The 27,834-nt window shown below is 43.9% G+C and overlaps 1 pseudogene; it reads right to left on the reverse strand.

The window, feature by feature from the left end:
• Window positions 1-20,492: 20,492 nt before the first annotated feature.
• On the reverse strand, window positions 20,493-20,718 carry LOC101602779 (annotated as a pseudogene).
• Window positions 20,719-27,834: the final 7,116 nt, after the last annotated feature.

Genomic DNA, 27,834 nt, shown 5'->3' on the forward strand with positions numbered 1-27,834 from the left:
ACATATACCAGTGATTTATGTCACCCAGTGAAGAAATAGGTTGATGTTTGGAAGCAGGTATCCTAGTAAGTAGTCCATTCTCAGGTGTTCATACAGAAACAATAAGGCCACCTCATTCATGAGTACTGCCACAGCTTTGGATGTGAAATTATCATGTACAACTAAAAATTGTTTTAACATAACTATGCAGAGGCTCTAAAACATGGATTCTGAGACTCTTCTGAGGACATTTCTCATCAGAAATGTACAAAGCCACAAGTTCAATACCCATACCACAAAATTTTCACAGAATCTATAGTTTATGGGGTGACTTTCCAGTATGTCCTCAACCTTATGGAAGAGTCAACACAAAGTAACATGGTAACCAAGGAACCAGGGAAGCTGAAAAGAAAGTTGAGTTCAAACTTTGTCAACTGCAGCTTGAAACTTAAACAAGTAGTTTAAAGTTTCTGCTGTCTTATTTTTGCAGTGACAGAGTTCCTTTAAGGCTGTGCTCGCTACCCAGGAAGGGTTATGCTCTTGCTCCTCAGCAGATTCCACTTCAGCACTGTCTGAGAAAAGAGGCAGGTGGAGGGCAAAGGAAGAGCCATGCCCCAGCCTGCCTAATATCTTTTCTGTGCTTTCCTGTCTGTGGTCTCTATTTTAGCCCCCAGAGAGAGAATGTTCTAAGAACCAGTGTAAGGAAAGGCGGCCCATTTTAGAAGTTGCCAAGTAGCAAGTACATTTAAATCACAGGGGCACTCTCCACTGAGCAGACAGAGTGGGGTCAGGGACCGTCTGTGAATTCTGTTCCCAGGACATTCCTGGCAAGCGAGAACAAGGTCCTCTTCCTTGGAACCTTCAACCACCCAGAGAGCAGAACTGACTATTCCATGCCTCTAAGTGAAGGTCCTTAGGGAACTCTCCATCTCTGAGCTAGGTACTAAATGGTTTTTGGAATGTAATCTGGAATTAGATCTTTGTTTTCCTGTACTTACAGTAAAAACTCACTTTTTCATATAGCTTGTAGCTAAGACTGTTTTATACATTTTAATATGACTTAAGCAGCATTCATTTATATCTGTGGGTATTTTTGTCATTCCAGAAGTTGAAAAGTTATTATGGAGATTATATGTGCCCTGAAAAAGCCTAAGAGGTTTATTATCTGGCTCTTTACAGGAAATATTTTCTGAGTGCAGCTTAAGACACATCCATTTGGTCCTGGAAAGATGGCTCAATGGATAAAGTGCTTGCCATGAAAGTAGAGGACTAGAGTTTGACTCTCCAGTAAATTCCAGCTGTGCATGGTCTCCTCCAGTAATCGTGGTGTGTGGGAGGTGGTCACAGAGGATCCCTGAAGCAAGCAGGCTAGATTGACTAGCTGAATCAATGAGTTTTCTGAGATCAAGCAAGAAACACTCCCTAAGATGGGCATGGTGGCTCATGCCTTTAATCCCAGCATGCAAGAGACAGAGGTAGGAGGATTGCTGTGAATACATAGTGAATTCCAGATCTGCCTGGTCTAGAGCGAGACACTACCTTAAAATTCCCCCTTTCCCCTAAAAAAGAAAGAAAAAGAAACCCTGCCTCCATAAATAAAGTGAAGAGCAACTGAGGAAGACACCCAACATCAACCTCTGGCCTCCACACACATGTGCACAAACACATACACATGCAAGGAAAACACAAACCTACTCATTCACTATTCTTCAAAATCTGAGTACTTTCCAAAGCTGTGGTCCATGAGGCAGTGTGTATGAAGAATACAGTAGAGGCTCTGAGAGCAAAGAAAATTAGGGTTGAGAAAGTCATCAACCTCCATTCCATCATCTGTAAAACTAGGGGAGTAACACATATTCTGAAGGTTTTAGGAATAGTTAGTGAGTTTTCAGATGTACACAATACAAAAACAATAAACATCAGTTGTTACTATTACCACATCATTAAGTTACCAATCTTGTTGAAATGCACTTCCCTGTTTTCTCCCCATGGTAAAACTCATGGAAGTCCTCAGTCATTCTCACCATACCTGACCTACATGTGGCTGCTGGTCACACCTTGAAGGTACATGTATTACTAACCATAGCCATGCTGATACACACACTGGTCTGTCAAATTTCTTCAAGAAGGAAAACCTAGCATTTCTGACTGTTTTATTTCTAATTCCTATCACAGAGAACAGACAGGGGGCTAACAAATATTAGATCAATGACAATGCATTTATGTCAAAGACTCAAGAGTGAATTATTTTCTAGGATGGACACCAAGTCCAATGGTTTCTTCATCACCTTTTGCGTCAAGACTACTTCAAGTTCTTCTTCTTGGAGGATTTCACTCAGATTATCACTTCCTACCAAAAGTATAATTCTCTCCTTGCTATTTCCTAAGTGATCTGAACAAAATTAGTTAGGAAATCAGACTGAGGACACATTGAGAATCCTTATTTTCCTCCAATGAGCTTCTTCTCTTTCTCAAAAGGTATTGGTAATGATTAATTGAACTATCATATGTAAAGTGGTTTAATATTATGCCTGAAGGATAGTGTTCAAACAACAGTAGTTCTTAATACTATATCATTTTATTCCCATGCTTTTTTTGAGGCATGGTCTCACTGTAGCCCAGGCTGACCTGGAATTCACTAGGTCATCTCAGAGTGGCCTTTAACTCATGACGATCCTCCTGCCTCTGCCTCCCAACTCCTGGGATTAGAGGCATGCATCGCTACACCCATGCTGTTTTAAGAGTTTATGTTTCTATAAAATAAAGTGAATGGTGATGAGAAATTTACCTGATATTGTGCACCTATTGTAAGACATGGTCCAGTTCTGCCTTACTCCAAAGACCTTTCTTCACTGGATGCTGCTGCTCCAGCATCATCCATAGGTATCGAAGTGTCACAGCTCTGGTTGACAGGGAACTGGTGGGAGTAGAATTCTCAGACACCCAGGCTGGTCCTTCAAGCTCCTTCCTCATCTTACTATCATGTTCCTATGTGAAGCATAAACCCTCCTCCATACCGTTGTCCTGCAACTGCCTTAGACAGATCCAGTGTCCACAGAAAGGGCAGTAAGAGAGCCCTGCTTCAGCTACTCTCCCGAAGCTGATAAATCTCAGAGCTCCCTCGATGGTGTTGACTGGGGTGTTGATGAGACTCATGGGCATCAAAGGACTCCTGAAGGCTCAGTGAAATAAGATCCTAGTAGCACCACAGGAGCATGCCACTCCTAAGGGATACCATTACTCGGGAGAAGGCTCTGCAGAGGTGCAATCATGATGCAGAGAAAGGACATGTGCATCTGAAAGAAAACCTGAGCTTGGAGAGGTGGGGGATGAGAACTTCAGGAAGGAAAGGGAACTCCTTTAGCTCAGGCCTCCAGTTTGGTACATGGCTGGGTTCAACAAAGAAGCCACTACCAACACTCAAATTTCACTTGCTTTCATAGCCCTATCTAGATTCTGTACAAAAAGAGAAGATCAGAGCTCAAAATCCTTTCCCAAATAGCATTTTAGAGGTGGATAGACTGGGCTGTGTCCAGAAATAGCTCAAGAGTCATACAAGTGGAATAAAGCCCAAGAGTCAGGTATCCCAATATCTCATTGTGAACAGAGCCCAGGAGGCAGGCATCCTGATCTCTCAATGTGATTGTTGTTTCCCAGCTGTCCTGTTACTGACATAACCCACAACAGCTGAAGGGCTTTCAAGTCTGCCTTTATTTATACTTATTTTAATTTTAGTTTGTTGTTGTTTTTCTAAGTCATTGAGATGTATAATGGGGTCATTTATTTGAAATCCACTGATTTGATGTAGACACTCATTCCTATAAACTCTCCTCTTGGGATAGGGAGATGGCTCAGTGTTTAAGAGCAATTGCTGCTTAAGTATGAGGCTCTCTTAGGCTGAAGACTACTCAAATTGTGTCCTGAATAGCCCATTCACAAAGAATCTCACTTGGTGTGTGGTGGGGTTTGTGGGTGTGTCTGTGTGTGTATGTAGGGGTGGAGACCAGAGACTAGCTGGGACTCAGTGACAGACAACAGATACAGATTGAAGAAGAGACCCCATTTCAAGAATATGACAATCATAAGTTCTCTAACATCTGACACACACACACAGAGTGTGCAGCTGCACACACCTGTGCATACACCATACCCATATACACCATACACACACTCTACCCATATGTGCATGAAAAAAGAAAAGAGAAGAGAAGAAATGCTCCTCGTAGTATTCCTTTTGCTGTTTTACAAAGGTTTCGGTAGGTTTGCTCCATTTTCCTTTATTCCAAGAATTTTCAAGGTTTCTCTTCTTTGCTTTTGTTTTTGTGTTTTCAAGGTAGGGTCTCACTCTAGCCTAGGCTGACCTGGAATTCACTAAGCACTCTCAGGCTGGCCTCGAGCCCACATCGATCCACCTACCTCTGCCTCCCAAGTGCTGGGACTAAAGGTGTGTGGCAACACGTTCTGCTAAGTTATCACTGTTTATTCAAAAGTATGTTGTTTAGTCTCCATGGATTTGTATAATTCCTAGAGTTTCTCTTAAAACTCTTGGCTTCTAATTTCATTCCTTTGTGATCAGAAAGCATACAGGACACGATCCAAGTTTCTGAGTTTGTTAGATGTGCTTTGTGACCTGACATTGGGTCTGTTCTAGAGAAAGCTCAGTGGTGATGAAAGGAAAAGTGTCTCCAGCTGCTGGACAGAATGTTTGCAAACGCCTTGTGAAGTCCACTTGCTCTACGGTGTCTGATGTCGCTTGGTTAATCTATTTGTTCTGATGAGCTCTACATTGGAGAGACTAGGACACTGAAATCCTCCCCCCATGGTTACATTACAACCTATTCTTATTTTTAGCTCTAATAGTGTTTGTTTCAGAAAATTGGATGCATTTAGCTTTACACTCATTATATCCTCTTGAAGTGATCCCTTGGTTGTTATATAGTAGCTATTATAGCTTGAAAATGAAATGTCTCCCATAGATTCATGTGCTGAATGCTTGGACCTCAGCTGGTAGACTACTGTAGGAGGTTATGGAAACTTTAGAAGGTGGGGCTTACATGGAGGAAAAAGGTCACAGGGTCATGCCTTTGAGAATTATGGCTGATTCCAATCTCTTTTCTCTCTGCTTCCTCTTAGCCATGAAACATGAAACAAAGAATCCCCTGTGGGCATGTGCTTGCACCACTATGATACTGCATCCAAGCTCATGGAGCCCAGCCACCACGGACTGAGCCTTCTAAACCAAGATACAAAATAAAGTTCTTTTTTTAGCTGTTCTCTCAGATATGTGGTTATACCAAAGAAAAAGGTTTGTTGCTGTGACTAAGCTTGACATGCAGTATATGCCTGTGTCACTGGCTCAGGAGTAAAATTTGGAAGGGCTTGGAAATGTGATTCAAGGAGCAGCACAACCCTGTGATCCAAACTGGAGGGGTGACTTGTAAAATAATTCCAAACACTCACACACATCTACAAGGGAAGTGAGCCTCTTCCATCCCAGTCCAGAAACATTAGTGCATTTGTACTTTACACAAGACAAGATCACCTAGAGCTTTTACACATAATGCTCAGTTTCATTACTTATTCCTATTTACTTTGATTTTCTGTACTTGAGCTTCTATGACAGGAAGCGGGGAAAAGCTGCTGGCACTGCCCTTAATCAAGTTATTTTAGATTGGTGGGACCATAGCTTTTATTCTCAAAACAATAGCTAAAATATGAATCAGGATCCTTAAACAAAATTAACCTAATAATATATAAAAATGGTGTTTTCTTCTGCTTAGATAAACATTCCCCACAGTGAAATAAATAATATTAACCATTTCTTTTTTTATTTTTTGGTTTTTTGAGGTAGGGTCTCACTCTGGCTCAGGCTAACCTGGAATTCACTATGTAGTCTCAGGATGGCCATGAACTCTCAGTGATCCTCCTACTTCTGCCTCCCGAGTGCTGGGATTAAAGGCGTGCGCCACCACGCCCGGCTTAATATTAACCATTTCTTTATCCAACCAAAAAGAACTATAGCAATTAATATATTTCAAATTTTAACAATTAGTTTCATTATTTTCTCTTAACTTTGCATACTTTCTAGTTTAAAAACACTATAATGCTCAATGTACAGTTGAAATATCTTATACTCAGGGGCTAGGAAGATTGCTCAGCAGTTCAAAGCACTTGGGGGCTGGAGAGATGGCTTAGGAAATAAGACACTTGCCTGCAAAGCCCAAGGACTCATGTTTGACTCTCTAGGTCCCACGTAAGCCAGACGCACAGAGATGCAAGCATGCAAGGTGGCACGTGAGCACAGGGGCACACACGTCTGGAGTGTGATTGCAGTAGCTGAGGCCCTGGCTTGCCAATTTTCACTATCTCTCTCTCTTGAAAAACAACAACAACAAAAACAAAAAACTTGGTTCCAAAGCCTGCTGACCGGGGTTCAATTCCCATGTAACATATCTAAGCCAGATGCAAAAAGTGATGCATGTCTGATGTTCACTTGCAGTGGCAAGATGTGCTGGTTTATGAGAGGTTGAACCAGTAATTTTGGGAGGAATTGAGAGAAATGAGACTTGGCATATGAAAAATTAAGAATTGAGTTTGACCCTAAGTTGACCCACACATTTCAAATTTGACTTAAAGGTTTTTTCCACATGTGGTGAACTGCACCAAAACCACTGCTGGTTTCTGTTCATTTACTGATAACCTTGACTTATAGAAAAAGGAGAGACTGAGCCAATATGAATATTCATGTGTCGGGGCACAAGCTATAACAACATGGTTATGCACCTCTCTGTGTACCCCACATCCCATAGGTGGAGCAGGATATCTGTGTACCCCACATCTCATGGGTGGAGCAGGACATCTGTGTACCCCACATCCCATGGGTGGAGCAGGACATCTGTGTATCCCACATCTCATGGGTGGAGCAGGACATCTGTGTACCCCACATCTCATGGGTGGAGCAGGACATCTGTGTGCCCCACATCTCATGGGTGGAGCAGGACATTCTGAAACACTGTTGGTTTGCACTACTGCTCAATTCCAGAATCATAACCAAGTATATTATTATCTAAGGACTAGGACTCGTTACTCGTTTGAAACAAAAGAAACATTTATTAATCTAAATAGGGCTTATGTTGGGTTTTCAGTACAAAGACTGGCTCCACCGCAGGAATGCTGCTTGTGGAGATCTTCTTCTCCTCGTCTTCACGTTGTAGCCTTGTAGACAGTGACAACATTTCACGCTCTAAAGTGGCTCCATCTATGATCCAGGTGTTCTGGGTTCACCTGGAGAAGAGGATGCAGAATCACTAAGAAGCCTTAGGGGTGCAGGAAGGCCTGGCTCTCAAATAGCTGGACCTGAACCTAAACATTATCTCTTGGGTCATAGTGGAAGCTCATCTCCTAGGACAGTATCCAGCACATCAGGTGGTTAGTAAAATGAAACAATGACTGTGTTGAAGGAGTCATACAGAGAACGGAGTACAAGTGAGCACTGTGACATCAATTCTACAGAAGCTAATCAATGTAAAGGATTTTTTTTTTTTTTTTTTTTTTTGGTTTTTCAAGGAAGGGTCTCACTCTAGCCCAGGCTGACCTGGAATTCACTATGGAGTCTCAGAGTCTCTTGGCAATCCTACTACCTCTGCCTCCCGAGTGCTGGGATTAAAGGTGTGCACCACCACGCCCGGCAAGGATTTATTTTTAAATAAGCTTTATTGGGAAGTTTAATGTATGAACATATTGACAATTGGTCAATCACAATTGGGTTATCCTCCTATGCTCCCTCTCCCCTATATCTATGCCCCTGTGGCTCTCCTCGGAGGAGTTATTAGTAATTACCATTGAGTCATGAATATACCAGCAAGTTCATGGATGTAGGGAAAGGTCAATCCCTCAGAGTATAACTACCCAATCTGGGGCTGTTACATTCTTTCTAACCCTCCTCAGCAATGTTCCCTGACCTTAGAGGAAGTGTTAGAAGTGTCAATGTGAAAGATATATTTTTCAGCTAATGTTATGAGGAGCCATGAAGATGAAAAGTACTCATTGAGTGTAGCTTTTGTGTCCACATAAAGTAAAAAGTTCTTTACCTGCATGGAGGGGGTCCTCACACTGGGGCTGTGCAAGACTGTGGCCTCTAAAAATCAATTATGAAATTTCAGCTTAATTACCTAGGATGGGTCTTCAGCATCCAGATCTAGTGCTTTAAGAAGCATAGTTTTATATATGGCCACCAAAACCAGCTGATGCCATTGTCTCCAGGTTCCTAGTGACAAACAGCATGGAGTACTTGCAGAGCCCTTGCGACTTAGACATGTGCAGTCTTCTATCTGCAGGGCCCAGAGTGTCTGAGCAGGGGATCGTGGCTGGACCAGCCATGCTTGTACGTCCTGGCATTCGGGGTGAGCTCGTCCGTCACAAGACATAGTGGGAAGTCAAGGATGTACTATTTCCACATCTGTACTTTGGATCCGTAGGAAACAGAGTTTTTTTTACTCTGAAAGAAAATGTCCAAAATAATGAGTTAAGTAGCTTCTGCTTTGTAGCATTATTGTAAGTTACTTAATTATATACTCCCTTGGCCTTCTTTCACCAACAACCCTCCTTATAATTAGAACAAAAAGATAATCTGTCAATGGACACAGTCTGCCAGGCCATCCTGAATGTTGTTTCACTTTTGTCTGAGTTTGATTTTCCATATTTGTGTCCACCTTATCCAGGTTTGTGCACAATTTGTGTTGTTCAAGGAAGAATCCCCATGTACTCTATGCTGATGGAGCACTTACTGTGTGCCACACCGCAGTGGGCGCGTTGTAGATATGACCTCGTTGTTCGTCCGAGAAACATCATGAGATTTATGAAAGGAAACACAGTCATCAAATGCCTTAGTAATTAAACTAAAGTGCCCAAAGTAATAAGATAAACCTAGAATTCAACCCATTCAAATCTGGCTCCTTTCTCTGATCCCCTCCCCTAGGACCTAGATTGTCCTTGGACTTCTCAGTGCTTCTAAGTGAAGCAGCCATGCTCTTTAAAGCTCTATGTCCTGACCTTTTATGTCTTGACCTTTCGGCTGTGTCTCTGTGTGCTTAACTTGCCCCTGAGCAGCAAAGTACATGATATTCAGACACCTGGATCGCCTTGCTGAGTGGAAAATAACCTTCAACTGCCAAGAGGTCATGCTGTTAGCTAGAGTTGGAGTGCTTTTAAGTTCTTCTTCTGTGCCCCAACTCCCACCTTATGTTTCTGGAACCCTACCATGGGCTCTAGAAGCATCCCAGCCACGTAGGCCATGCCAATGAGACTGCATCTGGCTTGTACTTCCCTGAGTCCTTCCAGACCATCACTGAGCTTTCATAGTCTATTATTCATTAAAGGAAATGGCATTCTGCCATCACCAGAGACTATGTATTAAGCAGCACTGGACAGGTATCTGCATGCTTAATATCTCTAGAAATGTTTTGTTTAATTCTCAGTCAATACCAGAAGTAGAGATCTACCAACCAAAGATCAGGTAGAAAAATGTAATATCCTGGGCTGGAGGGATGGCTTAGCAGTTAAGGCAATTGCCTGCAAAGCCAAAGGACCCAGGTTCACTTCCCTAGGACCCATGTTAGCCAGATGCACAATGGGGCGTACATGTCTGGAGTTCCTCTGCAGTGGCTAGAGGCCCTGATGTGCCCATTATCTCCACCCCCTTTTCTTTCAAATAAAATTAATTAATTAATTAATTTTTAAAAAAATTAAAGAAAAAGAAAATGTAAGCCGGGCGTGGTGGCGCACGCCTTTAATCCCAGCACTCGGGAGGCAGAGGTAGGAGGATCGCCATGAGTTCGAGGCCACCCTGAGACTATAGAGTTAATTCCAGGTCAGCCTGGACCAGAGTGAGACCCTACCTTGAAAAACCAAAAAGAAAAAAAGAAAATGTAATATATCATTTGCATTAACAGTAGACTGTTACTATGGCATCTAGGAATTGAGGTACAAATAATACACCAAGTGAGAGAGTCTCCCTCTAGGCTCTGTCCTATGCCATTGCTGACTTGTGCCTGCACCAGGGCCACTCCACAGTTGTGATGGCAAGTAGATTGTGTTTTGGAGAATTAGTCCTCTTAGCTAGTAAGGAAGAACTTTAGAGCCTTAGATGCTCTTAGCCCTTGGAATGTCTCTAAATTTTACAGGCTTTTTTTGTTGTTGTTCTGAAAATGTAGGTACTATTTTCACTTTTTGTAACTACAAGCTCCTAGCATATTCTTTCTTGTAATTATAGATTATAATGTGTTTCATTATGCCATTTTCAGAAGTGTATATGATGCATTTCGGGCATATTCACCTGTGTTGCCCCCTCATTCCCCTTCTGCTCCTACTGTTTCTCTTCCTATAGCCAACTAACCCCCTGTGTACTTTCACTTTTTAATGTTTCAAAAATTTGTCTTGGGGTTTTGATTATGGAAAATCTTACAGTCAGTATCATTTGTTTGTTTTATGCCATCAGATGGCAATTTCTCACTTAGGCCTGCACCCAGAGACCAGGCAGTTGTCAGTGGCTCTGCCTTTGGGACATTGATAAGAACACAAGAAAGGCTCCTTCCCTTCTGGAAGGAGGTATTTACCAAGAGCAGGAAGTCCATGGTCTGTCTCCAGATTACTACCTTGGGGGTGGGGGAATCAAAGAAACTAGACTAAAATAAAACAAATCCCGGATGCAGATCCATCTATAGTAGGAGATGGACCATTCTGAGTTCCAGGGTCTCCCTTTCCTGTCCTCACTTGAACTCAGGGCACACCAACCCTCTCGATTTCCTCATGCTTTTCTCCTCACTCCAGGGGCTGTGTACCCAGCCCAGGTTCCATGGAGAAGTCCGTTTCCTCTGTGGGAACTCATGCAGGCTCCTGGGCAGGCAGGAAGAGATAGCAGGGGACTGGAAAAGGAAGCTGTCTATCAGAGGCATCCTGGCATCTTAAGAGGAGGATGATGAAGGCGACATGAAGGGGAGCCTCAGTAGTAAGCACCAGGCTCGGGCACATAGCGGGGTCTTGTGCCTCACTGAGAGGAGCTCCAGCTGCGTGCCCGCTCCGTGGTCCTGCATTCCCTGCGGACCAGGCCAGGCTGCCAGGACCTGTCCCAGGCCGGGCAGTTCTGAGCACCCCGCAACCCACAGAATCACTGCCCAGGACGAGGTTGTCACTCACCTGCGGTACGTGGCGTTGGCTGGACTGCAGGTAAGCAGGGGACTGTTCATATTCCACGGGACTATTACAAGGAGCAGGAACTAGGGCAGAGGACCATTTGGGCAGGGGAGCAACGCGACCACAGTTCCTAGGATAAAGGGTGCAAGGAAAGGTAAATGTGGGGAAGAAGAAACTTTGTTTGTGGCGTAGGGAAGGGGATGCGACAGGAGGGAAAGCAGGACGACGGGGCGCAGAAGGGGGAGGACTGGGCTGGAGAAGGCGCTGAGAGGTGGACGCCTGAGTGTTCCAGCTCGGAATGGAGCCCAGAGGCCGCGGCGGCCGAGGACCAGCACGACGGCGAGACGCGGGAGGAGCAGCGGGAGCAGACGGGAAAATCGGAGGAAGCTTTCGAGTCATCTTCCCAGAAAACGCTCCGGACTTCCTACTTCAGCAGAAGTCAGTGAGCGACTGAGCTGGTGGCAGAGCTGTACAGCCTTTGCCTGGCATATCACCACTCACATCACCCCACGACGCAGTGCCCATTATGAGCTTGCCCCTTGCCCTTTTATGCAGTGAGGAGGTCCCACTGACCAGTAGTATGGTCCCAGTAACTAGGTCTGAGCGATCATGTGAGGCAGCAAAGAGAAGAAATGGGGCTTCCACCTTCATCTCTGTTCTTGAACTATTTCGCAGTCTTACCTCTTAATAGGCAAAGTCTGAGCAAAGAGTTAGGATCAAACCCAGAGCCGAGCAGAGTCCTAAGTAGAACTGGTTAAAAGGTCATTGTCCAGGTCTGTTGAAGTAGGTTTCTACCTCATGTCTATAACTATTCAATAGACACAATCAAGAATGGATGTTATGTGTAGTTGACCAACTGGAAGACATTGAAGATCAGGGACAGAACAGCAGGCAGTGGGTCACAAAGCAGGTGGGACTAGAACTTGACCCGAGGAGGGGTCTGTAGGACAAAGCAAGAAAGGGCAGGAGCTCCTGTGGGCAGTGTGGCCCCTGCCAGCTTGTGCACAGGAGTGTGAACATGTGCTCATGGAAGAGGATCTTATGTTCTGAACCTTGTTTCTTGTTGGGATGTCTCTTGATTTCTTGCTTTTAAAGAAATCAAATTTAGAAACTGGAGAGATGGCTAAACAGTTAAGGTGCTTGCCAGCAAAGCCAAAGGGCCCAGGTTCAATTCTTGAGTACTTGTATAAACCAGATGCACGGGAGGGAGGGGGCATGCACATGCATCCAGAGTTCATTTGCAGTGGCCAGGGCCCTGTCATGCCCATTCTCTCTCTGTCTGTCTCCTCTCTCTCTCTGCTCACAAATAAATTAATTAAATTAAATTAAACAGACGTGGAATATTAATTTTTAAGGAGTGTGTATTAATATCTAATAATGAGTTTTATTATTTTATTTTCATCATATATTTAATGTCTGTTGATCATGTTTACCACCCCCACTATCCTGTCTAATCCCCTCCGCCTCCTGGTGAGGCTCTCCCTTTTCAGAACATTTTGTTTTTCAAATTCTTTCTTGATTGCTTGCTTGCTTTTTTTTTTTTTTTTTTTTTTTTTTTCCTGAGGTAGGGTCTCTCTCTAGCCCAGGCTGTCCTGGAATTCACTATATGATCTCAGGGTGGCCTTGAACTCATGGCAATCCTCCTACCTCTGCCTCCCGAGTGCTGGGATTAAACAAGCGTGCCACCACACCCAGCTTCCTTTTCTTTTGGTATTTCTTTGGATCAAGGGTTACATTTGGGTTGCTTACATGAGCAGGGTGAGGCATCACATATAGGAACGTGAACAACTTCCAAGCTGCTACATCACTGAAGAAAATGTCTCCTTTCACATCAGCAAACTTTACAAAAAGAGCCCCTCAGGAAAGGGTGGGGGCTGTGAGTCCCTCACTCATCCATGGCAGAATGTGGATGGATACAATCTTGTCAGGTTTTGTGGATATAATCACGCCTGCTTTGAGCTTACGGGTGTCACAGCCATGCCCTGCATGGAACATGGCCTTCCATAGCACTCCTCCCCTTCCTCTGCTCTTACGTTCTTCCTGTCCCTTCTTCTGTGATGCTTCTGAAATCATGGAGGTGACAACATAGATGTATCATTTAGGGCTAAGCACATAACAGTTTTTGGTGTTATATGTGACCTTAGTTCTATTAGCATTTGTTTGATGAAGGTGTGAGCCCCCGTGTTAGATGCATATATGTTTAGGATTGTAATGTCCTCCTGGTGAAATGTGCCTTTAATCAATATAAAGTAACCTTCCTTGTCTTTCCTAACTATTGTTGGACTGAAGTCTACCTTGTCAGATACTAGGATAGCAACCCCTGCTTGTTTTCTAGGCCCATTTGCTTGAAATACCATTTTCCACCCTTTCACCCTAAGATAGTATCCATCCTTTATAGAAAAGTGACTTTCTTGGAGGCAACAAAATGAAGGATCCTGCTGTTAAACCCAGTCTGCAAACCTGTGTCTTTTGGTTGGGGCATTGAGACCATTGATATTAAGGGTTGTTGCAGTCCGGTTCGCATTGCTGGTAGAAATCACCCAACCAAGAGCAGCTTCTGGGAAAAAGAGGTTTATTTGGCTTACAGGCTCGAAGGGAAGCTTCACGATGGCAGGGGAAAACGATGGCATGAGCAGAGGGTGGACATCACCCCCTGGCCAACAGAAGATGGATCACAGCAACAGGAGGGTGTGCCAAACACTGGCATGGAGAAACTGGCTATAAAGCCCATAAGCCCGCCCCCAACAATACACTCCCTCCAGGAGGCATTAATTCCCAAATCTCCATCAGCTGGGAGCTAGCATTCAGAACACCTAAGTTTATGGGGGACACCTGAATCAAACCACCACATTCCGCCCCTGGCCCCCATAAACTGATATCCATACATGATGTAAAATACAATGCATTCAGTCTGACTTTAAAAGTCCCCATAGTTTTTATCAATCTCAAGGATGTTCATACATCCCCATAGTTCAAGATCTTTTAACTGAGCCATAATACCAAAATATAACCTCAAAAAACCCAGAATGGCACAGAATAAATATTCACACTGCAATAGATGGCATTGGGCATAGCAAAGAAACATTCAACCAATACAAGATTTAAAACAACCAGGGCAAACATCAAACTCTGTAGCTTCAAGTCCAGCAACTCAAACCACTGACAAATCTTCAAGTCTGATAATTCTAACCAGCAACAAGTCTCTGGCATTCCAATTCCGCCCCTCCAGCTAGGCTACTCACAGTCCTGGAAAACTTCATCAGGGCCGGCAGCTGCTCGGCAGCCATCTCATGGTCCCGGCATCTCCACTGGGTCTCCACTGCAAGCCACGGTTCATCTTCATGGCCCCATGGGGTCTCTATGCAGGCAACCAGCAAACCTGCTTCACACTGCCCATGGCCATTTCCAAAACACAAGACCGTGTTGCAAACTCAATGACCCTCTTTCCAGCATTTCTTATACTCCACAATACCAGGTAGGGTGCCAATTTGTTAATCCAGGGGGGAATAAAGCAGACTTTGAAGAACAGGACACTCCTTGAGCACTCAGGCCCCTTCAAAAGAGTCTACATTCTTCTTGTTGCCCCAGCGCAGGTCAGCTAGCCCAGTCTCAAAGGTCGTAATCTATCAGTTGCAGCTGAACGGGCAAGAGTTCACCCAAAGATTTTTCTTTCTGTGCCATATCCCTCTGCTCACACCAGTTCATTTCTATGCAAAGCAACCCTGCACAACTTCTCAGGACATGGGCATAAGAGCAAGCTTCTCACACAAACTGCTAGCCCAGTCCAGGCAAAGCTCTTTCTCACCCTCATAAGCCAAACCTCACAGTCCATAGTTCTTACTGCCTTCAGGTCTTGCAGCTCTGACCAGAATAGTCCATCAAGCTGTACTTACACACTGCAAGGCATCTCTTAGGCCAAGGTTTCAACTCCTTCCACATTCCTCTTGAAAATCTGCTCCAAAAGGCTGAAGCCACATAGTCAGGTGTCTAGCAGCAACCCCACTCCTCGGTACCACTTTACTGTTGCAGTCCGGTTCGCATTGCTGGTAGAAATCACCCAACCAAGAGCAGCTTCTGGGAAAAAGAGGTTTATTTGGCTTACAGGCTCGAAGGGAAGCTCCACGATGGCAGGGGAAAACGATGGCATGAGCAGAGGGTGGACATCACCCCCTGGCCAACAGAAGATGGATCACAGCAACAGGAGGGTGTGCCAAACACTGGCATGGGGAAACTGGCTATAAAGCCCATAAGCCCGCCCCCAACAATACACTCCCTCCAGGAGGCATTAATTCCCAAATCTCCATCAGCTGGGGAGCTAGCATTCAGAACACCTAAGTTTATGGGGGACACCTGAATCAAACCACCACAGGGTTATTATTGTGAGATATGTATGTATTTCTGCCATTTTTTTTTTTGTTTTGTAGTTTTTCCAGTTTTACCTTTGCTCTCTTGTAGTAACTGGTATTTGAGTATGGTTTCTTTTTCCTAGGTTCCTTATATGTGTGCTTTTCTTTCTCCTCAGAATGGAGGATCCTGTCAAGTATTTTCTGTAGAGCTGGTTGTGTGTTCAAATATTCCTTTAGCCTGCTTTTGTTCTGGAATGTCCTTATTTCTCCATCTATTTGAATGGATAGCTTTGCAGGATAAAGTAACTTTAGTTAACAGTTGTTATCTTTCAGAACTTGGAATACATCATTTCAAGCCCTTCTGGCTTTTAAAGTTTTTGTTGAGTAATCTGCTGTGATCCTGATGGACTTGCCTTTGTTTGTGACTTGATTTTTCTCTCTAACTGCTATCAATATATTTTCTTTGATTTGTATGTTTGGTAGTTTAATTATAATATGGTGAGGAGAGGTTCTTTCCAGGTTTTGTCTGTTTGGTGTTCTAAAGGATTCCTGTATCTGCATTGGCACCTCTTTCCCAATTTGGGGGAAGTTTTCTTTTATGATTTTGTTGAAAACACCTCCTCTGCCTTTGGAGTGAAATTCTCCTTATACTATACCCTGAATTCTTTTTTGTTTGTTTGTTTGTTTGTTTTTGTTTTTGTTTTTTTTGAGGTAGGATCTCACTCTGGCCCAGGTTGACCTGGAATTCACTACATAATCTCAGGGTGGTCTCAAACTCATGGTGATCCTCCTACCTCTCTGCCTCCCAAGTACTAGGATTAAAGGCATGCACCACCATGCCCAGCTATACACTGAATTCTTATGTTTGATCTTTTCATAGTGTCCAGAATATCTTGAAATTCCCATTCATACTTCCCTATTAGTCTGTCTTTTTCTTTGTTGGACTGTATGAGATCTGCCACCTGGTCTTTTAGTTTTGATATTCAGTCCTCTCCTTCATCCGTTCTACGGGTGAGATTTTCTACCGAGTTTTTTATTTCATTGACTGTGTTCTTCACTGCTAGTAATTCTGACTGGTTTTTCTTTATTATTTCTATTTCCTTATTTATGTCATGTAGTGACCTCCTTATTTCATCAAATTGGTTTCCTGTGTCTTCTTTGATTCCTTTTATTTCCTCTTTGACTTCTTTGAGCATATTTATAATCATTCTTTTGAAATCTTTCTCAGGCATTTCCTCTAACTCATTCTCATTGGAGGTCATTTCTGGTGCATTAATACTTTTTATGGCTATATATTGTCTTGATTTTTGGTGTTTCTTGTGTTATAATGTACATATTATTGCATCTTGGATTAATTTAATGCCTGGATTTTCTTGTTAGCTGCAGTACTATTAGATGTATCAATCAATCTGATGTTATATATCTTCAGGGTAGGAGCTTAAGGCACTAGGTGTGGCTCTTAAGACTCACAGAGTATCTACAAAAGTGACCCTAAATGTTGGGTTTGCCTATTATGAGAGTATTCAAGTAGGCTTAGTGGAGTAAAATACAGGCAGGTTCTAAAATTTAACTAAACAATGTACACATTCAATCAAAAACTGCACAGAATATTTATGCAGGAATAGGCATTATGATAACCAGATTCTCTAACAAAGTCACAGTCTCTTAGGGTGTGTGTTGCCCCACACCCTTAACCCTGTCAACTAGAATGCTAAGATTTCTGTTCTGTTAAGGGTTCCAAGTCAGCTTGTGTCCAATTGAGTCCCTTCCCTAATGAACAACAGAAGAGGAAACAAAGGCACTATAAATCAGGAAGCAACAAATGGCAAGCCCCAGATGTAGCTTATTTAAGAATGGCAAATCTGACCATCCATCAGATTTAACATATGACTTATCCTGACATGGAAGGTATAATTAGCACTTCCAATTCAAGCCTCTATACCAGGCTTATTTAGCAGGTACTAACCTGGTGTAATCCCAGTTACCTTTTGGGATTGTTTTGATCTCAGTTTTGCTGCGCTCCTGCTTGGGTCCTTCTTTGCTGCACTGTGGGCTCAGGAAGGCTGGCTGGGTTTCTGGATTGCTGCTGTGGTCACCTGTGCTGGGTGCTGGGTGATGTGCAGGTGAGCCCCCTTCCCCAGGTCTCTGGTGCTCCTTGGTGCTTGCGCTGGTGGTGGGGGAGGGGAGGCTGTGGTTGGTGGCTCCAGTGTTCACGCTGGTCCACGTGTTCCTCTTCTTCACCAGCCACTCCTCCGTTCTTCCCTACCGTCCTCCCATCTCGTTTCTTGAGTTTGCAAGCAGGTAGTTGTGAGTGGAGAATCCCCTCACCTGGATTTTCCTGCAGCTCAGGCCACACGGACCTGGTGCCTCTGCTGCAGGAGCTGCTTCTGCCTGCTTCTGTGGGCTCAGATGCTCTGGATCTCTCCTACTTCTCTGCTATAGTTGGTAATTTCTTATACACCTCACTTTTTAGTAGAAGAGTGTATCTTGCTGGGGTTTTTGTGTTTGTTTTGTTTTGTTTTATTTTGCCTTTTTCTCCCCTAGGCTGCTTTAGCATGGTTCCTACACCGCCATCTGAACCAGAAGTCTTTAAGCTATCATGAATCTCTGCAGTAAGCACTGCCCACTGCAAGAAGCTTCTCGGAGCAAAGCTAGAGCAACAGTGATCTACGGGCATAAACATAATATTTAGAAGGTAGTTTGACATTTACAACATGTCTATTTAGCAAAATGAGAGAAATAGTTTCCCCATTATGGCCTATGGCCTCCCCATCCATAGTCCTTTGACCAGGTTAAAGCACCAGATATGAATTCCCTTCTATAGAGTAGAGTAGGTCTCACTACTAGTAACAAAGTAGTTGGTTATCTTCTGTAATATTGTCTTAAATCTCTCTCTCTCTTTTTTTTTTTTTTGTATTTTGTATTTTGATGTAGGATCTCGGTCTAGCCCAGGTTGACCTGGAATTCACTATGTCGTCTCAGGCTGGCCTTGAATATACAGCAATACTCCTACCTTTGCCTTCTAAGTGCTCGGGTTAAAGGCAGGCACTCCTACACCTTGCTCCTAACTCTTCAAAGCAATTAGAAACATAGCTGTAAGCTGGGTGTGGTGTGGTGGCACATACCTTTAATTCTAGCACTTTGTAGGCAGAGGTTGGAGGACCTCTGTGATGTTGAGGCTAACCTGAGACTACTTAGTGGGTTACAATGAGAAACTACCATGGGTGAGGAAGAGTAAGAAACATAGGAACAAGCTGGCAGGACTATTTCCCCATCCTGGGCTCCTTGTAAGTACATGTGTGCTGCCTCACACCCAACGATGCTTATCTCCATGTAGATAATCAAGGGATATAATCATCCTTCCCTTCTTTTGCCTCATGCACAACCCTCTCCCAATACCTTTTTTTTTTTTTTTTTGGCTTAATTTTTCAACCTGAAAAAAATTTTTTAATCCAACAAATTTGAATATAAATTATGCCTCTAAAACCCACTTCAATCCCTGATGAATGATGGTAGCATATACACCAGAGCAGGAGGTAGCTCAAGACAATACCACACCAAAGACAAGACTGTGTCCAGGAAATTAATGATGAAACTGCAGATCAGGAGTCACCCACCTTTCTACTCTATCCAGTTAACCCTTCAGATTTCCAGTCTAAACTCAACCTATTGAGCTCCTTTAGGGCACCAAGGCAGGCTACTTTCAGAGCAACTTGCTTGAATGGAACTGAATGTGAATCGGGCATGTATGCTCATGGCAAATCTTTGACCTGAAAAATTTCATATACATTGACATTTGAAAAAAACTGAAAACTTGCCACTATAGGGAGGGGCAAAGTAGATGGGTGGTGGAATCAGTAAGTGGATCAGTTGGTAATCCTGATCCCATCACCACAAAACAGGCTTCTTCTTACAGAGTTAATGAGACCCTCCCTCCCCCAGCCTTCTTGTCTAGGAACAGGCCAGAGCTCTTTCCTGCAGGGAAAGGGCCAGAACAAAAACTACCTGAGAAAAACTTGGGCATAAAACACAGTGCTCTCCCATCTGAAGTCACTCTTCATCCAGGTGGAGAGAGACCTAATCATCAACAAACATCCATATTACAATGTTGACAGGATAACCAGAGTGTCTCTGCTTCTTTTATCTCCCCCTACTCCAATCCCAGCATTCCCTGTTCCTCATTCTCCACATTGCAGGAATCCCTGAGAAAGAATGGAGAAGCATCTTACAAGGACCTCTCTGCAGGCAGAAGTGATGCATCTGAATGAGGTCCTGTGCAGCTCTGTTGAGGGTGCTCAACAAGGGGTCCCAGTTCAGTGGTTCAAGCTTCAGGTGATTAACTTGAGGAGGGTGTGTGCATGGAGATTGCTCTGAGAAACATGTCCTCACTCTCAAGCTGTGGTTCTCCTCTGTGGGTGGTTTTGTCCCTAGAAGACACTTGGAAGTTTCCTAAGATGTTTTTGGTTTTCATAACTTCAGTGGGTTATGGTTGCTGCTAAATATTTCATAATGCACAGACAGCCCTCCACTATAAAGAATTAATCTGTCCAAATTGTCCAAAGTATTTTGGTTAAAAAGCCTTGTTCCACAGCCTTTCCCCCCTCCCATGCTATCAGGATGTTAGGTGCCCTACACTTATTTATTTCACCCCATCCCATTTTTTTCTTAACATGAATTTTGAAAATTATTTTATTTGTTCACATGACAGAGAGAGAGAGAGAGAAAGTCACACATAGTGAGAGAGAGAGAATTGATATGCCAGGGTCTCTCACCACTGAAATAAATTCCAGATGTATGTGTCACCCTGTACATCTAGATTTGCATGGATCTTGGAGGATGGTGCCTCAGGCTATTCCCTCTTAACCTCAGGCTCAGGGATCACTGGCTGTAGGAGGGATCTGCTGTGGTGGGGTGGCATTCCTTCTGGGCTGGGCATAAGGTAGGGGCTCCAAGACTTCTGATCCATTCCCATGGAAGCTACATGCCCCTAGCATTGCTCCAGGGCCTGTCTTGGTTTTCCTTAGATTCCATTTGCTCCTGAATGGCACCTGTCATGGCTAGTCTGTCTCCAGCCCCATCTCCTCCAAGCCAACATGAAGCAGGTGGATGAAATTCAATGGCTCCCCAATCATGGTCTGGTCTTCTCCTTTGACATGGATTTCTCTACCATGCATCAGCCCTGTTTGTGCCAAAATTCTCTCATATTCTCTGATGGTTCCAACTTCCATATACTGCCACTGTCCAGAGATACCTCTTGCTCTGGTGCCTTGAGTACCTGCTCCTCACTCTCCCAGATAGAACAGTGCCCTGGATTCAGTCCACTGGATGGGTCTGGAGAAGGTGGAAATCCTCAAGACCCTTCCTATGCAATGATGGTCAAGTGTCTCATACCCAGAGCCACTAATGGGGACAGCAAGAGGCTTAGACAGGCAGGAGCAAGGTCACATCTTCCTCAGGTTTAGAATGCTGCTCCTCTTGGACTTCAAAGTGTCCAGTGTCTGGTGTTTGCCACTCTGTGTTCTGGCTTCCTATCTACCATTATTAATTTATTTGATGACCATCAAAATCTTAACCCCTTGTTCCTTGTTGTTGTTGTTGTTTGGGTTTTTTGTTTGTTTGTTTGTTTGTTTTGTTTTTCAAGGCTCAGGCTGACCGGAAATTCACTATGGTGACTTAGGATGGCCTCAAACTCACAGTGATCCTCCTACTTCTGCCTCCTGAGTACTGGGATTAAAGGCATGTGCCACCATACCCGACCCCCTACATCTTTTAGTAGGTTTTTGCATTATTTGCAAAGACAGTGAAACAGAAAGAGAGAGAGAAAGTGAATGGGACAAGCCAGAACCTCTTACCACTCTAAATGAACTCCAGATGCATGTACCACTGTGTACATCTGAAATAAGCTGGGTACTGGGGAAATTGAATGTGGGTTGGCAAGATATTCAAGTGCCTTCTTAATGTCTCTAGAAATCTTTTGTTTAATTCTCAGTCACTACCAGAAGCAGAAATCTGCCAACTGAAAATCTGATAGAAAAATGAAATATGGCATTTGCCTTAGCAGTGGACTGTTACTGTGGCATCTAGGAATTAAGGTACAAATGAGTAAATGCACCAAGTGAGAGAGTCTCCCTCTAGGCTCTGTCCTATACCATTGCTGACTTGTGCCTGCACCAGGGCCACTCCACAGTTGTTATGGAAGCAGATTGTGTTTTGGAGAATTAGTCCTCATAGCTAGTAAGGAAGAACTTTAGAGCCTTAGATGCTCTTAGCCCTTGGAATGTCTCTAAATTTTACTGGCTTTTTTTTTTTTTTGGTTTTTTGAGGTAGGGTCTCACTCTGGTCCAGGCTGACCTGGAATTAACTCTGTAGTCTCAGTGTGGCCTTGAACTCATGGCGATCCTCCTACCCCTGCCTCCCGAGTGCTGAAATTAAAGGCATGCGCCACCATGCCCAGCTTTTACTGGCTTTTTTGTTATTGTTCTGAAAATGTAGGTACTGTTTTCACTTTTTGTAACTACAAGCTCCTAGAATATTCTTTCTTGTAATTATAGATTATAATGTGTTTCATTATGCCGTTTTCAGAAGTGTGTATGATGCATTTCGGGCATATTCACCTGTGTTGCCCCCTCATTCCCCTTCTGCTCCTGTTTCCCTTCCTATATCCAACTAATCCCCTGTGTACTTTCACTTTTTAAGGTTTCAAAAATTTGTCTTGGGGTTTTGATTATGGAAAATCTTACACTCAGTATCATTCGTTTCTTTTATGCCATCAGATGGCAATTTCTCACTTAGTCCTGCACCCAGAGACCAGGCGGCTGTCAGTGGTTCTGCCTTTGGGACATTGATAAGAACACAAGAAAGGCTCCTTCCCTTCTGGAGGGAGGTATTTGCCAAGAGCAGGAAGTCTATGGTCTGCCTCCAGATTCATATATTGGGCGGGGGATCAAAGAAACTAGACTAAAATAAAACAAACCCTGGATGCCCATCCATCTATAGTAGGAGATGGACCATTCTGAGTTCCAGGGTCTCCCTTTCCTGTCCTCAGTTGAACTCAGGGCACACCAACCCTCTCGATTTCCTCATGCTTTTCTCCTCACTCCAGGGGCACAGTTCCCTCTGTGTACCCAGCCCAGGTTCCATGGAGAAGTCCGTTTCCTCTGTGGGAACTCATGCAGGCTCCTGGGCAGGCAGGAAGGGATAGCAGGGGACTGGAAAAGGAAGCTGTCTATCAGAGGCATCCTGGCATCTTAAGAGGAGGATGATGAAGGCGACATGAAGGGGAGCCTCAGTAGTAAGCACCAGGCTCGGGCACATAGCGGGGTCTTGTGCCTCACTGAGAGGAGCTCCAGCTGCGTGCCCGCTCCGTGGTCCTGCATTCCCTGTGGACCAGGCCAGGCTGCCAGGACCTGTCCCAGGCCGGGCAGTTCTGAGCACCGCAACCCACAGAATCACTGCCCAGGACGAGGTTGTCACTCACCTGCGGTACGTGGCGTTGGCTGGACTGCAGGTAAGCAGGGGACTATTCACGTCCCACAGGGGAGTTAGGAGGAGTAGGGACTGGGACAGGGGACAATCTGGGCAGGGGAACAACACAAGGAGAGTTCGTATGGTAAAGGTTGCAAGAAAAGGTATATTTGGGGAAGGAGACACCTTGGTTGGGGTGTCGGGAAGGGGATGCGATAGGAGGGAAAGCAGGACGGCGGGGCGCAGAAGGGGGAGGACTGGGCTGGAGAAGGCGCTGAGAGGTGGACGCCTGAGTGTTCCAGCTCGGAATGGAGCCCAGAGGCCGCGGCGGCCGAGGACCAGCACGACGGCGAGACGCGGGAGGAGCAGCGGGAGCAGACGGGAAAATCGGAGGAAGCTTTCGAGTCATCTTCCCAGAAGACGCTCCGGACTTCCTACTTCAGCAGAAGTCAGTGAGCGACTGAGCTCGTGCCAGAGCTGTCCACCTCACAATCACCACTTGCAACATTCCATGACTCAGTGCCCACTATGAGCTTGCCCCTTGCCCTTTTATGCAGTGAGGAGGTCCCACTGACCAGTAGTATGGTCCCAGTAACTAAGTCTGAGCGATCATGTGAGGCAGCAAAATAAAAAAGAAATGAGGCCCCCACCTTCATCTCCGTTCTTGAACTATTATGCAGTCTTACCTCTTAATATGCAAAGTCTGAACAAGGAGTTAGGATCAAACCCAGAGCTGAGAAGAGTCCTAAGTAGAACTGGTTAAAAAGGAGGTCATTGTCCAGGTCTGTTGAAGTAGGTTTCTACCTCAGATATAAATATATGGATGAGGGCTGGAGAGATGGCTTAGCGGTTAAGCGCTTGCCTATGAAGCCTAAGGGCCCCGGTTCGAGGCTCGGTTCCCCAGGTCCCACGTTAGCCAGATGCACAAGGGGGCGCACGCGTCTGGAGTCCATTTGCAGAGGCTGGAAGCCCTGGCGTGCCCATTCTCTCTCTCTCCCTCTGTCTTTCTCTCTGTGTCTGTCGCTCTCAAATAAATAAATAAATAAATATATGGATGTTACATGTAGTTGACCAACTGAAGAATGCTGAAGATCAGGGACAGACAGCAGGCAGTGGGTCACAAAGCAGGTGGGACTAGAACTTGACCCGAGGAGGGGTCTGTAGGACAAAGCAAGAAAGGGCAGGAGCTCCTGTGGGCAGTGTGGCCCCTGCCAGCTTGTGCACAGGATTGTGAACATGTGCTCATGGAAGAGGATCTTATGTTCTGAACCTTGTTTCTTGTTGGGATTTCTCTTGTTTTCTTGCTTTTAAATAAATCAAATTTGAGGGCTGGAGAGATGGCCAGACAGTTAAGGCGCTTGCCAGCAAAGCCAAAGGACCCAGGTTCAATTCTTGAGTACCCGTGTAAACCAGATGCACCAGAGGGGAGTGGACATGCATGCATCTAGAATTTGTTTGCAGTGGCCAGAGGTTCTGGCATGCCCATCCTCTCTCTGTCTCCTCTCTCTCTCTGCTTGCAAATAAATAAATTAAACAAATTTGGAATATTAAAATTTAAAGGAGCATACATTAATATCTAATAGTGTTTTATTATTTTTATTTTCATCATATATTTAATGTATGTTGATCATATATACCAACCCCATTATCCTGTCTAATCTGCCTCCCTCTCCTGGTGAGACTCTCCCTTTTCAGAACATTTTGTTTTTCAACTTTGTTTCTTTCTTTCTTTTTTGTTTTCTTCTTTTGAGGTAGGGTCTCACTCTAGTCCAGGCTGACCTGGAATTCACTATGTAATCTCAGGGTGGCCTTGAACTCATGACAATCCTCCTACCTCTGCCTCCCGAGTGCTGGGATTAAACAAGCATGCCACCACACCCAGCTTCCTTTTCTTTTTGTATTCTTGGGGATCAAGAGTTACATTTGGGTTGCTTACATGAGCAGGGTGAGGCATCACATATAGGAACGTGAACAACTTCCAAGCTGCTACATCACTGAAGAAAATGTCTCCTTTCACATCAGCAAACTTTACAAAAAAAGCCCCTCAGGAAAGGGTGGGGGCGGTGAGTCCCTCACTCATCCATGGCAGAATGTGGATGGATACAATCTTGTCAGGTCTTGTGGATATAATCACGCCTGCATTGAGCTTACGGGTGCCACAGCCATGCCCTGCATGGAACATGGCCTTCCATAGCACTCCTTCCCTTCCTCTGCTCTTATGTTCTTCCTGTCCCTTCTTCTGTGATGCTTCTGAAATCTTAGAGGCAATGATGTAGATGTCCCACTTAGGACTGAACACTCAACAGTCTTTAAGCTACATGAATCTCTGCAGTAAGCACTGCCCACTGCAAGAAGAAGCTTCTCTGAGCAAAGCTAGAGCAACAGTGATCTATGGGCATAAACATAACATTTAGAAGGTAGTTTGACAGATCCAACTTGTCCATTTAGCAAAATGACAGTAGTAGCTTCCTATTATGACCTATGGCCTCCCCATCCACAGTCTTTTGACCAGGTTACAGCACCAGATATGAATTTCCTTCTATGGCGTAGGCCTCAGTACTAATAACAAAGTAGTTGGTTTCTGCAGTATTGTCTTAACTCTTTCATTTTTATTTATTTATTTAATCTTATTTTATTTTATTTTGGTATTTTTTTAAAATTTTATTTATTTATTTATTTTTAATTAATTATTTATTTATTTGAGAGCGACAGACACAGAGAGAAAGACAGATAGAGGGAGAGAGAGAGAATGGGCACGCCAGGGCTTCCAGCCTCTGCAAACGAACTCCAGACCCGTGCACCCCCTTGTGCATCTGGCTACCGTGGGACCTGGGGAACCAAGCCTCGAACCAGGGTCCTTAAGCTTCACAGGCAAGTGCTTAACCACTAAGCCACCTCTCCAGCTCTATTTTGGTATTTTGAATTAGGTACTTGCTCTAGTCTACGTCGACCTGGAATAATTCACTATGCAGTCTCAGGCTGGCCTTGAACTCATAGCAATATATATATATATATATATATACACATATATATATGTATGTATATATGTGTGTGTGTGTATGTATGCATATATATATATATATATATATATATATATATATATCTCCTCTTAGATTTTGATTAGCCCTCCATCCACCTTTCCTTTACTCAGTCTCTCTCCCTGACCTCACTTAGGCCTTTTCACTCCCATTAATCTGTTCTTCAATTTACAAATATACAATACCATTCTATTTAGACCTCCCCCTTCCCTTTCTGTTCCTTTTATATCTCCTTTCTAGTACTGGCCTCTGCTAATGAGTTTTCTTCCTATTCACACAGAAGTCCAATCATTTATAGCTAGGATTCGCATATGAGAGAGAACATGCTATTTGGCTGTCTGGGCCTGGGTTACCTCACTTAGTATAATCCTTCCCAGATCCATCCATTGTCCTGCAAATTTTATAACTTCATTTTTCTTGACCACTGAGTAGAACTCCGTTATATAAAAGTGCCACATCTTCATTATCCACTCATCAGTTGAGAGGCATCTAGGCTGGTTCCATTTCCTAGCTGTTGTGAATAGAGCAGCAATAAACATAGTTGAGCAAGTATCTCTAAGGCAGTGAGACAAGTCCTTAGGATATATGCCTAGGAGTACTATAGCTGGGTCATATGATAGATCTATTTTTAGCTGTCTTAGGAACCTCTACACTGATTTCCACAATGACTGAACCAGATTGCATTCCCACCAACAGTGTAAAAGTGTTCCTCTTTTTCCACATCCCTGCCAACATTTATGATCATTTGTTTTCATGATGGTAGCCAATCTGACAGGAGTGAGATGGAATCTCAGCGTAGTTTTAATCTGCATTTCCCTGATGACTAGGGATATAGAACTTTTTTTTAGATGTTTATATGCCATCTGTATTTCTTCTTTTGAGAACTCTGTATTTAGTTCCATAGCCCATTTTTTAATTGGCTTGTTTGATTTCTAATTATTTAATCTTTTGATTTCTTTGCATATCCTAGATATTAATCCTCTACCAGATGTACAGCTGGCAAAGATTTTGTAGCATTCTGTAGGCTACCTCTTTGCACTATTCACAGTGTCTTTTGTCATACAAAATCTTGGTAATTTCATGAGGTCCCAGCAGTTAATCTGTGGTTTTATTGCCTGAGCAATTGGGGTTGTATTCAGAAAGTCTTTGCCATAACCAATATGTTTAAGGGTTTCCCCTACTTTTTCCTCTAGCACTTTCATAGTTTCAGGTCTCATATTAAGATCTTTGATCCATTTGGGCTTCATTCTTGTTCATGGAGAGAGATAAGGATCTTTTTTCATCCTTCTACAGATACATATCCAGTTTTCCCAGCACCATTTGCTGAAGAGGCTATCTTTTCTTCAATAAGTATTTTTGGCATTTTTGTCGAAGACCAGGTGGCTATAGCTACCCAGACTGTATCTGGGTCCTCTATTCTGTTCCATTGATCTACATGTCTGTTTTTGTGCCAGTACCATGCTGTTTTTGTTACTATGGCTCTGTAGTACAGGTTAAAATCAGGTATGGTGATACCACCAGCCTTACTTTTTTTTTTTTTAATTTTTATTTATTTGAGAGCGACAGACACAGAGAGAAAGACAGATAGAGGGAGAGAGAGAATGGGCGCGCCAGGGCTTCCAGCCTCTGCAAACGAACTCCAGATGCGTGCACCCCCTTGTGCACCTGGCTAACATGGGACCTGGGGAACTGAGCCTTGAACTGGGGTCCTTAGGCTTCACAGGCAAGCACTTAACCGCTAAGCCATCTCTCCAGCCCACCACCAGCCTTACTTTTGTTGCTCAAAATTGTTTTAGATATTCAAGATTTTTTTTTTA

This window comes from Jaculus jaculus, chromosome 5, assembly GCF_020740685.1.
Source record: "Jaculus jaculus isolate mJacJac1 chromosome 5, mJacJac1.mat.Y.cur, whole genome shotgun sequence".
Taxonomy (NCBI): Eukaryota; Metazoa; Chordata; class Mammalia; order Rodentia; family Dipodidae; genus Jaculus; species Jaculus jaculus.